Below are 12,464 nucleotides of genomic sequence, written 5' to 3'. Positions count from 1 at the left end.
CCACGCTGCTTTTAAATACCAAACACGAAGTCCTGCATTACAGTATGGAACTTTCAACTCAGTGAACTGTGTGGTTACTTTACTTACGCGCCCGTTTGAAATTGAAGGCTTATGGAACTGCTTGTATCTGGAAGCTTACCCTCCTCTGTTAGCAGTCTACAAACATAAAATCAATACTCTGGCCCATTAATCAATTGACACATCTCCCTGTGGGCGTATAACATGATTCAGCATGATTGAGATGAGTGAACAGCTAGCCAGCCCCTGCTTCTGATCACCCTGCCTTCAGGCATCTCTTTCACCAAGCATTATGCCTTAGAAAAGGAAAAACTCCAAAGCAGAAAAATACTCTCCCTTTAGTGCCACTGCACTATAAAACATAGTGTTTCATTATTAAACATTTATTCGACTATAAGAAAGACTCTCACAACTGCCATATGACCCAGCAATCCCACTGCTGGGCATACACACCGAGGAAGCCAGAATTGAAAGAGAAACATGTACCCCAATGTTCACTGCAGCACTGTTTATAATAGCCAGCACATGGAAGCAACCTAGATGTCCATCAGCAGATGAATGGATAAGAAAGCTGTGGTACATACACACAATGGAATACTACTCAGCCATTGAAAAGAATACATGTGAATCAGTTCTGATGAGATGGATGAAACTGGAGCCTATTATACAGAGTGAAGTAAGTCAGAAAGAAAAACACCAATACAGTATACGAACGCATATATATGGAATTTAGAAAGATGGTAACGATGACCCTATACGCAAGACAGCAAAGGAGACCCAGATGTAAAGCACAGTCTTTTGGACTCTGTGTGAGAAGGCGAGGGTGGGATGATTTGGGAAAATGGCATTGAAACATGTATATTACCATTTGTGAAAGGATCACCAGTCCAGGTTCAATGCATGACACAGGGTGCTCGGGGTTGGTCCACTGGGATGACCCAGAGGGAAGGTATGGGGAGGGAGGTGGGAGGGAGGGTTAGGATGGGGAACACATGTAAGGATTCATGTCAATGCATGGCAGAACCGCGACAATACTGTAAAATAATTAGCCTCCAATTAAAATAAATTTATATTTTTAAAAAAAGAGTCTCATAAAAGGAGAACTTTCACAAATGGACAAATACTTTTTGAAGGTTGGATCAATTTAAGAGTCAAAATCCTAAGCTCTTTGCATTATGTTTCATTTTAAGTTACTGATAAACACTATAAGACATGTTCTTCTTACAAATAGACTATTTAGACCCTTGATTCTGTGACGTTGCTAAAAAATGAGCTTCGAAGTCCTGAATGGCTATAAAGATATTAAAATATTTTACCGCTAAGAAATACATCCCAACATCTCACACAAGCTCAAGACAGACCATGTATTGGTAACAAACAGGTGAACGAACCACTAGGTTACTATATATCTATCAGTTCTAATTCTCATTTTGTGGAATCTTTCTCTCTTCATTATATCAAACAAAACTTTATTCAATTAAATAAAAAAGAAATAAACTTCATCTACTGGAAATTGACACTTTAATCCTCTAAAGGTCTCATCCAATCCAAAAACAAAATGGTTCTAGTACCAATGTTAAACATGTGTGCTTAATTACCATGTAGCACAATAATGACTACTGTATCATAAAATATGGATGCTATTAACTTTGCTGTTTTATCTGATTCCAGACTGTTCAAATAAAGTCAATCTTTATACTTTGTCTCACAAAACTTAAAACCATCTGCTTGAATTTTTTTCTTAATTAAGAGAATACATTTGTAGAGAGAGAGAAAAGGGAACAGCAAGTTTCAAGATACGGATAATTTGAAGTTGGCACTGTGTCAGGGCTGCCTTGTAAGCCTCACTGATGGACCAGAGTAAAGACCCCAGTGCTGAACTGAGGGAAAGCCAAGGTCTGAAGCCTAACTCCATTATCGCAGGTCCTATGATGGAGGTGAGGATCAACTTTAATGGACATGAAGGTTCTCTGTAAACTAATGTGCCACACACATGCCACACTGTGCCAAGTTGCTCCAGTCATATCTGACTCTTTGCCACCCCAGACTGTCACCCACCACACTCCTCTATCCACGAGATTCTCCAGGCAAGAATACTGCCGTGGGTTGCCAGTTCCTCCTCCACGGGATCTTCCAGACCCAGGGATCAAACTCATGTCTCCTGTGGCTCCTGCATTGCAGGCAGATTTTTTACCTTGCCTGGAGAATCCCAGAGACAAAGGAGCCTAGTGGGCTGCCATCTATGGGGTCGCACAGAGTCGGACACGACTGAAGCGACTTAGCAGCAGCGGCAAGCTATAAGTTGGGCTCCAAAGTCACTGCAGATGGTGACTGCAGCCATGAAATTAAAAGACGCTTACTCCTTGGAAAGAAAGTTATGACCAACCTGATAGCATATTTAAAAAAGCAAAGACATTACTTCGCCAACAAAGGTCCGTCTAGTCAAGGCTATGGTTTTTCCAGCAGTCATGTATGGATGTGAGAGTTGGACTGTGAAGAAAGCTGAGTGCTGAAGAATTGATGCTTTTGAACTGTGGTGTTGGAGAAGACTCTTGAGAGTCCCTTGGACTGCAAGGAGATCCAACCAGTCCATTCTGAAGGAGATCAGTCCTGGGTGTTCATTGGAAGGACTGATGCTAAGCTGAAACTCCAATACTTTGGCCACCTCGTGCGAAGAGCTGACTCATTGGAAAAGACTCTGATGCTGGGAAGGATTGGGGGCAGGAGGAGAAGGGAACAACAGAGGATGAGATGGCTGGATGGCATCACTGTCGATGGAGGTGAGTTTGGGTGAACTCCGGGAGTTGGTGATGGACAGGGAGGCCTGGTATGCTGCGATTCATAGGGTTGCAAAGAGGTGGACACAACTGAGCGACTGAACTGAACTGAAGCTATAAGTTTCACTAAAAAGAAATATCCTGCAGCTATGAATAAACTGGGTGAGGAAACAAAAATTCTTAATTCCATCAACAATGTGCCTCAGAGATACTCTGATAAACTGTTCAACTAAAGTAATATTGCAAATATCTGCCTTCATTCCAGCTCTTATTTTTACAGATTTCAAATATTAAATATCAGATTAAAACATAAACAGACAAAATCTGGAAACCCCATTTAATTCATACAAAAGCAGAAAACCAGAGCCTAAGAATAAAAATCTAATTCACTCTCCTCCCAAGATCCCTCAGTCTGCCCCTTATTCTGTATTTATCAGGACTCTCATTTGCCTGAGAAGGCCATTAGGAGGTTTTATGCACTTACAACAAAGTGTCTGGTACATACCACTTCATCAGTATCAGCCATCTAAGTAATATGGCCTTGACTGAAATAGTTAACGAATTGATTCATTCAATGGTAAAATGAGAACAAAGCCCGCTTTACAAGGATTTTGAGAGAATCAAATAGGACTATTGTGAAAATAAATGTGAAGTACTTATCAAAACTATGTTGGAGAAGAGCTGAACTTCTCAGAAGCGTCAAAATGACAAAGGCTATGGGAATGCTCCAGATTGAAAGAAGTCAAAGAGACATGACATCTCAGTGCAGTATCTGACCCTACAGGGATCCTATATTGGAGGGGGAAAAACTCAAGTGATAAAACTGTCATACTGACAGCTGAAAAAAGTATTTTACAAACACAAATTTATGAAGGTGATGTGGGTATGTAAGAGAATATCCCTATTCTGAGGAAATACACACTGACATATTTAAGGGTAAAGAACTATAAGGTATGTAACTTACTGTAAAATAGTTCAGGAAAAAAATGTGTGTGTATCTATATATATATATATATATATATATATGAAGATGGATAATAGGCAGATAAATAAAACTAACTGATAAAGCAAATGTGGTAAAATGTTAACAACAGGTGAATCCAGGGACATGGGTGTTCTTTGCACTAGTTTTGTTTTTACAACTTTTTAAAATTTGAAATTATTACCATATACAAGGTCTGGTACACATGTACATACACACACACACACACACACACACAAAAGACTGCAGTACAAACATAACACTAAGGAGTTATAGGAAAAGAAAAAAGAATTTTCCTTTAAAACTCATAATCAAGGGTGGTAAGAGCCACAGAAAATGTTAACCATAACAGGTTTAATCTTTGAGTATTATTTGTTAACCACCTTTAACCAGTCAAAAGTTCTCTTCTGTTAACAATTAATATTATCCCACACATTTGTAGAACAGTAATGTTCTGGAGAATGCACACCTTCAGGACTATATAGCCAATGATACTTTCATTGAAATAATTTGTCATTTTTCTTTGTAAATTATCTATTCACTTATTTTGTCCATTTGGTTGTTGGGTTTACTTGGATCTTTCTGATTTGCAAACACTCTTTATATACTAAAAATTGTTTTAAAAGACTACAAAAACTTGCACATGAATTTTCAAAGCAGCATTATTCCTAAAAGCCTAAAAGTGGAGACCACCCAAATGTCCATCAACTGATCAATGTACAACCCAAACGTGGTATATCTGAAAAATGGCCTATTATTTGGCCATAAAAAGGAGTAAACGTTGACATATACTACACAAATACATATTGAAAAATACTGTGCTAAGTGAAAGAAGTCAGACACAAAAGCTACATCATGTATAATACTATCGATATGACATGTCCAGGATAGGCAACTCCATACAGAAAGCAGCCTTCCCTGATAACTCCGTTGGTAAAGAATCTACCTGCAGTGCAGGAGACCCTGGTTCAATTCTTGGGTCAGGAAGATCTGCTGGATAAAGGACAGGCTACCCACTCCAGCATTCTTGGGCTTCTCTTGTGGCTCAGCCGGTAAAGAATCCACTTGCAATGTGGGAGACCTGGGTTTGATCCCTGGGATGGGAAGATCCCCTGGAGAAGGGAAAGGCTACCCACTCCAGTATTCTGACAAACTGAGCATCTTTCACTTTCCCTTATACAGAAAGCAGATTAGGAAGTAGCTGTCAGGGGTTGAAGAGGATGGCAGATGAGGAATGACTGCTAACAGGAATGGAGTTTCGTTTTAGGGTGATGAAATATCCTAAAATTAAACATCAGTAACAGTTGCATAACTCTGAGAATATACTAAGCAATCACCAAATAGTACATTTTAAAAGGGTAAACTCAGACTTCCCTGGTGGTCCAGTGGCTAAGAATCCACCTGCCAATGCAGGAGACACGAGTTTGATCCTTGGTCCAGCAGGATTTCACATGTGGCGGGGCAACCAAACCCATGTGCCACAACTACTGAAGCCCAAGCACCCCAGAGCCCATGCTCGGCAACAAGAGAAGCCGCCACAGTCAGAAGCTCATGCACTGCCACGAGAGAGTAGCCCCCATTTGCTGCACCTAGAGAAAGTCTGTGCACAGCAATGAAGACCCAGCAAAGCCAAAGAGAGTAAACAATTTTTAAAAATAAAAAGGTAAACTCCATAGTATATGAATTTTAGCCCAACCAAGCTATTAAAAAACCCCAAGCAAACAAGGACTTTCATTCACCTCAAAAGGCCATGGAAGGCAGAAGCTAAGGACTCTCTTTCCAGACAAATGTACATGCATACAAAGTATTACAAGCAATTAAGCAGGGAACAGAGTGAGGTGAAGAAAAGGGAACTTGCTCATGGAAACACTGAAACCTATTGATGGGTTCCATTAAGAAACCCTAAGACTGTCATTCGTACACATTTAAAGTAGAAGAACAAATTACAACTACCCCTAAGGCGAAAGACTACCTAGCCTCTGACGCTCTAGTTTCAGTTTTAAGAATTTCTCCTACAGACATACTTTCATATGAACAAAGTGAAATAAGTACCAAGTTATTCAATGGAGGAATGTTTACAAAGAAAAAAAAAACACACAAAAAAACCCATAAAACTCAAATGATTATGACAGCTGTATGAGATAAGACCACCATGCACCTGTTAAAATAATAAGAAAACTTTTTAGGTACTGCTGTCGAAAATCTCTAAGATATATTGAAAAGAGTGACATGCAGGACAGTGTTTATAGTATGTTACCATTTCCATAAAACAGGTAAATAGGTAAAAAGATATATTCTTATACACTAAAGAACTATCTCAGAAAGAATGCACAAAAAACTGGTAACAATGATTGCTTCTGAGCAGGGAAACAAAATGGCTAGAAAGCATCTAGGTCATGGGAGGACTGTCTTCCTAGGAATGAGTCTCCAGGGGTAGTTTATAGGAAGAGAAATCAGAGAAAGGGAAGAAGCATTTAATTATCTATTAAGATATAAATCAGCATCCCTCTAAAAATAAGTATTTATTAAGCTTATCAAGATGCTAAACTGAGAAATAAAGAATAAAGAATGTTAAAGTTGCCATGACATAAATCTAACCTAACGCAACACATCATGGAAAAAAAAATTTGTTCACTTCTTATTCCAAAGCTACTGTAACCACAGAAGAGATTACTTGCCAAAGTCTCCCCAAATCTCCATCTAAAGAGGAACTGCAAATATTTTAACAAAGCATGTTTTTCTTTTATGTGCAGAGTACCTGGTAGCAGCAGAGCCAAAAAGTAGTCAGCACAGAAGTAATTTCTTTACTAGAATCTGGATAGCTTTTCAGATCTCTAAATCTTCCTGTTGAATTTGTTCTGATGGATTCCTCCACTTTATAGCCTAAAGAAATATCATGATCTCAATGTCTCCATTGCTTAAGAATTTAGTTACTAAAAAGTTCATTACTTTTTCACTATTTATCTTCTCAGGTCTAAGGTAGTCACACAATTCAAGGTTATTCAGCTCACACTTTGACCTAACAGAGTATCTATTTGTGGGTTTACAGTCAAAATATGCATCTTAAATGTTCAGTAGTTGCACTTTTTTTTCTGAAATAGAACACAGACATTCTCCATCTTTCTGAGTTTCTCCACACTACTTTGGATTGTAAACAGATTGTTTAGATTCATATTTTTCTTGGAAGCTACTCCTTTAGGGGGTACCCTGTGAGTCCTGCTATTACACATGCTCCTGGGTATGACAAGAATACAAAGCCCTGACCACTCTTTACCCAGGCCATTTCTCAGGGTTGACCTTGAGAGGTGAGATAACATCTCCCTCTGGACAATGATGAGGCTCGCTTACTGCTTGCTGTAGTCAATTCCCAACTTCAGCATTCCGCCACTGCAATAAAGGAACACTGTGTGTACAGCATCATCTGGGCCAGTATCACATCACCCCCATGCTGACAATACTAACAATACCTGAATTCTTGAACTTAACTATGTAACCCTGTCCCCACAGAAAGAAAGACAAAGTTTCAATTTGGGATGTATGCCAGGGGAATCCCCTCCACACCATTCTCACACCCAAGGCCAGTGGAAAGGATCCCCCAGCACCCACCTTCTCATGATGGCTCTGGTGACCCAGGACAGGGACTCCCAAAGGGAAGGGGCTGGAATGGAAGGAGTCAAGGTCACTAAGTAAAGAACAAGACAGAGGGTCCAAAGTAATAAGGGGTTTGAAAGATGCTCAGTGGAGCGAATGGACTGAGAGGAAGACCTGCGGCCTATCAGTACAGCCTGTACCCCTTCATCAGCCTCCCATCTGATGTTATTTCAAGTTCTGACCTTGTTTCTGATCATTTTCTTTCCATTGTATCCACCAACTGATTCCTATTGAGGGTTTTTGCTCCACCTTGACCCCCTTGCGACATTTAGAATAGAATTTCACCACTCTTTTTTTTTTCTGCTCTGTTGTCCCAGTAACCAAAACAATGTTGTAGCTCCATAGCCTTAAAACTAGGGCCATAATGTCTTGTGAACTTTATGGAATTATAATGGGTAAGCGGAAGTATTCAATGCAGATTTAAACAGATTGCTGTTTCCAAGCCCTTGGTTTGATGTTTGGCAACATTCAATAGCACTTTAAAGAAAGATAAGCATATTCTCCCATGAAGGCATCTTTGTAGTTCCAAGATTACCATTTACTAAGAAACTGCTTAAGAGAATTTCTACACTGAAATGAGAGACCATGTTCATTTTTTCCATCAGGATCTGAGCCAAAAACCAACCATATTTCTTGAAGACTTAGGTGAGGTTTCCAAGAGTTAAACAGAACAGATTTACCAGCAAAAGGCAGGAAGAGTGAGATTATAATTTGAAGCAGGCAAACTGTTTCATAACAGAAAATGTGGCACTTAATGTAGTTTGCAGAATATGGTATGTTAAAAATGCTACTTTATGGCAGGAGCAGACCTCTGGAGAGTGAAACCAGCCAAACGAAAAGAACAAAAAAGGTAGAAAAAAAGAAGCCATGTCAGCAATACAAAGCCACAAAAAACTGATACACTTTTTTTTGGTACAGAACTACAACTTTTCCACCACATTTTGTGGTTTAAAAACATAAAAAAATGCTTGCTGAAGAAGTTTTCATTTTGGCCATTTTGAATCGGGGTTATACTAACTTAAATTTATCCTAATTTAATAGGACTTGAGTCTAACAAACACACACAACTGTTGAGGTCACAGGAGACTACATATGTGAGCAGATCAAAGTTTTCTGCAGCTCCTTCTGGAACAGATTTATCCTGGGTTCCTGAATGGCTTGGCCAGCTGATAGAGGACAGACTGATGTTTCTTTACTTGAAATAAACATTAAGTCAAAACCTCTAACAGAAAACTCATACTGAAAAGGTTTGGCTCACTCCCTGATGTGCTAGTCAAGGAAAAGCTAGCACAAAAATCTCAATGCAGGTTGATTAGAAAATGTTTTCTAATCGTCCTTACGTCTCTCGCACCAGACATACAGTCCTTGAATCTTTCTTGTATAACACTGTCAATTCTGAATTTTGAAAAATAATAAGAATGCTAGTCAATAATTATTGCTTTTAAAAAAGCTAATACTTGTTGGTTCTATACTTTCTCATCTCACACATCCCCCAGTTCTTCAATGTTGACTGCATTATACACCAAATTTACAAAGCACTCAAAGAGTTTAAAACCAAAACAGACACAGTCTTTCATGTCAAAGAACTTCTAAAGGATGTCTGGCTAATAGACTGACAAACAATTAATTGCAATGTTTATAAAGATTACAGAATGTGTGTCAGTGACATACAACGATGACTGCCAACATTAAGATGCTCATTATTCAGATATTAAGCCTAGAAGAAAAACAATGATCTCTTCTTATTTTTAAATAGAATTATTGCATCAAAGACTCTTAGAAGAAATTTTTCTATAACTTGGGCTTCCCTTGTAGCTCAGCTGGTAAAGAATCGGCCTGCAATGCAGGAGACCCCTGTTTGATTCCTGGGTTGGGAAGATTCACTGAAGAAGAAATAGGCTACCCACTCAAGTATTCTTTGGCTTCCTTCGTGGCTCAGCTGGTAAAGAATCTGCCTGCAATATGGGAGACCAGGGTTTGATCCTTAGGTTGGGAAGATAAGGGAACAGCTGGCTACCCACTCCAGTATTCTGGCCTGGAGAATTCCATGGAGTGTACATCCATGGGATCGCAAAGAGTCGGACAGACTGGGCGACTTTGACTTTTACTTTCTGTAACTTACCTGCACCTGTTCTAGATGAATCCTCTGGAATAACCCAGAACAGTTATCCTATTTTCCAAATGACAACCTTCATTTTCTAGAAGACGGCTCTACAGTCTTCTTTTCTTCAGTTGACTGAATCATACCAACCCTTAAACCATTCTTCTTCCCATGACATGGTTTCTAGACCATCTCCCCATCCTAGCTACGTTCCTTGATTGAATGTTATAATTCAATGAATGTAGACCAAAATAGGCTAAGATTTTTTAACACTGAAAACAGTGTGTGCCAAGACATGAAGGAGGAACAGTAGTGTTACATGAAAATAGACATATAGTACAGGATTAAGCTTGACTATTATGTTAGTTTATTTTGAGTACTAAAAAAAGTAAGCACACAGTGCTATAGCATAATAGATACTAACGCATAGTATGTGTTTCAACTGAAGATGAAATGATGTGAAGCTGAGATTTGCTTTAAAGCACTCTATGTGGAGGTGATGAGCACAGAACAGAGGAAACATGATTAGCAAAAAAAATGTTGGTACTCACTGAGGTATGATTGGTAATCAAAAAATATATAGATGTCATATACATCAGTACTTTTTAAATTTCTAATTAGCCATTACCTTTTTCATGTCTAAAATATTTCAAAATACATATTTTTAATGTCTAAACAAATTACCTTTGAATATTTTCTATTGCAAGTTTTATTTGTATTATAGAAAAAATATTCAAATTTACAATTTAAAAAGTATTAAAAGAAAAATTTAAGCAATCATTTTCAAAATCCTTGTTCAGAATAGAAATTATTTTAAGCATCTTTTCTGATCACAACAGTATGAAACTAGAAATCAACCACAGTAAGAAAAACGGGAAAAGAATGAACATATGGAGACTAAACAACAAGCCACTAAACAATCAATGGGTCAACAATGAAACCAAAGAGGAAATCAGAAAATACCTCAAGACAAGAGAAAATGAAAACACAGCTTTCTAAAATCTATGGGATGTAACAAGAACAGTTCTGAAAGGGAAGTTCATAGCCATACAGGCCTTCCTCAAGAAAGAAGAAAAATCCAAATAATCTAACCTGACACCTAAAAGAATTAGGAAAAAAAGAACAGACAAAACCCAAAGTCAGCAAAATGAAGGAGATAATAAAATCAGAGAGGAAATAAATAAAATAAAGATCCAAAAACAACAGAAAAGATCAATAAAACAAGAGCTGGTCTTCTGAAAAGATAAACCATAAGCCTCTCACCACACACACCTAGAGGAAAGCAAAGAGAACCCAGTAAGAAATGAAAGAGGAGAAATAACAACTGGTACCACAGAAACACAAAAAAATCATAGGAGGAAACTATGAACAGTTATATGCCAACAAACTGGACCACCTAGAAGCACCCAAGTTTCTAGAAACATATGGCCTGCCGAAACTTAATCAAGAAGAAACATAATTTGAACAGACCAATCACCAGAAATGAAATAGAATTTCCCTGTGAACATCATTCTCCTGTGAAAAACTTTTTAATTGAAAAGTTGGATGTATGATTTTTAGTTGAAAATATCATGAAATATTTTTTAGATTTTTGTTATCATGGTTCATTTACTTATTGTAGAAAACTTCTCAAACACCAAAAGGAAAGAAAGACTACACACCCACCCTCAATGAGTACCAACATTTTTTTGCTAATCATGTTTCCTCTGTTCTGTGCTCATCACTTCCACATAGAGTATTTTAAAACAAATCTCAGCTTCACATCATTTCATCTGCATTTGAAACACATACTATGCATTAGTGTCTATTATACCACAGCACTGTGTGCTTACCTTTTTCAGTACTCAAACGTAGCAGTCGAGCTCACCTGTACCGTATGTCTATTCTCATATAACACTACTGTTCCTCCTTCATGTATTGGCACACACCGTTTTCAATACCTATATAAACTGTGGGAATTACTGTAGAATTTCAATGTTCTACTCCAGTAGATAATATTCTTTTGTTAGGGGTCTTTACAATATTGGAGATTACTGATGGAGATTACTTGGCTGTGTTTATGCAACAGTAGAGCAATTCTACAATGAAATGGCTACTGAAATGCTAGTTAATAAATTCTAGTAGACAGATCTGTCAATAGTATGATATACAATGTTACATAACTCACAGGATTTTAAAAATACTTTGCAATACCTAAAGAAAAGGTAATATCCACTTCTATTTTTAAAAAAAGATATAGGGTTTGTTTTCCTTTCCCAGTCATGATTTTAGAGAATCCACTTTCAGACTAATTACTTGATGTTAACTTTCATTGAACTTCAGGCCCATAATGTTCAATTACTGTTTAACACATAACATAAGGTATTTTGTATCACTTTTAAAGAAAGCAAGAGTTAGCTGGCAAGTAGTACAACTGGTTTTAGGCTGTGAGAGATCTTAGGAAACTTTCTGTGATTGATAAATTACAAAAAGTCCCTATAACAGAAAATCTGAAGATTTGCAAAGATGGGAAAAAACTAAATAATCATTAAGAAACAGAATTCCTAAGAGTAGCAAGTCATCATTATGCAGTGGTGAAAACTCTTCAGTAAGTTAAGAGAGAAGCTAAATATAAACTCTGACCAAAAAGAAGTCTACAGACTTATCTGGGGCGTTGCCAAAAACATTTCAATCAGGAAACATGAAAGAATCCTGTAAAATAGTAGTACTTTATGATTGAGTTGGGGGTGACAGTCTGAAGTATTGTGATGAAAAGGTTCAAAAGAAGGAATTAAAAAAGAGGAAGGTATGCATACCTCTCTTAGTCAAACCACTTTGGATTTTTTAAAACCTTTTCACTTAGATTCTAACAAACTAAGCCTTACCCTAATTTTCCACCAGAGACTGGATGTGCAATTTCAGCACATTTGACACAATATAACAAACTTTAAAAAAC

The 12,464-nt window shown here is 37.7% G+C and overlaps 1 protein-coding gene across 1 annotated transcript in view; it reads right to left on the bottom strand.

Moving 5' to 3' along the window:
- ATF6 (activating transcription factor 6) overlaps positions 1 to 12,464 on the bottom strand; it is a 246,416-nt gene that overhangs the window by 186,295 nt on the left and 47,657 nt on the right. The window lies entirely within an intron of this gene.

The sequence above is a fragment of the Ovis canadensis genome, chromosome 1 (assembly GCF_042477335.2).
Source record: "Ovis canadensis isolate MfBH-ARS-UI-01 breed Bighorn chromosome 1, ARS-UI_OviCan_v2, whole genome shotgun sequence".
NCBI classification, from domain to species: Eukaryota; Metazoa; Chordata; class Mammalia; order Artiodactyla; family Bovidae; genus Ovis; species Ovis canadensis.
Note: the sequence above shows the minus strand (reverse complement) of the source record. Positions and strands in the feature narration are given on the sequence as shown.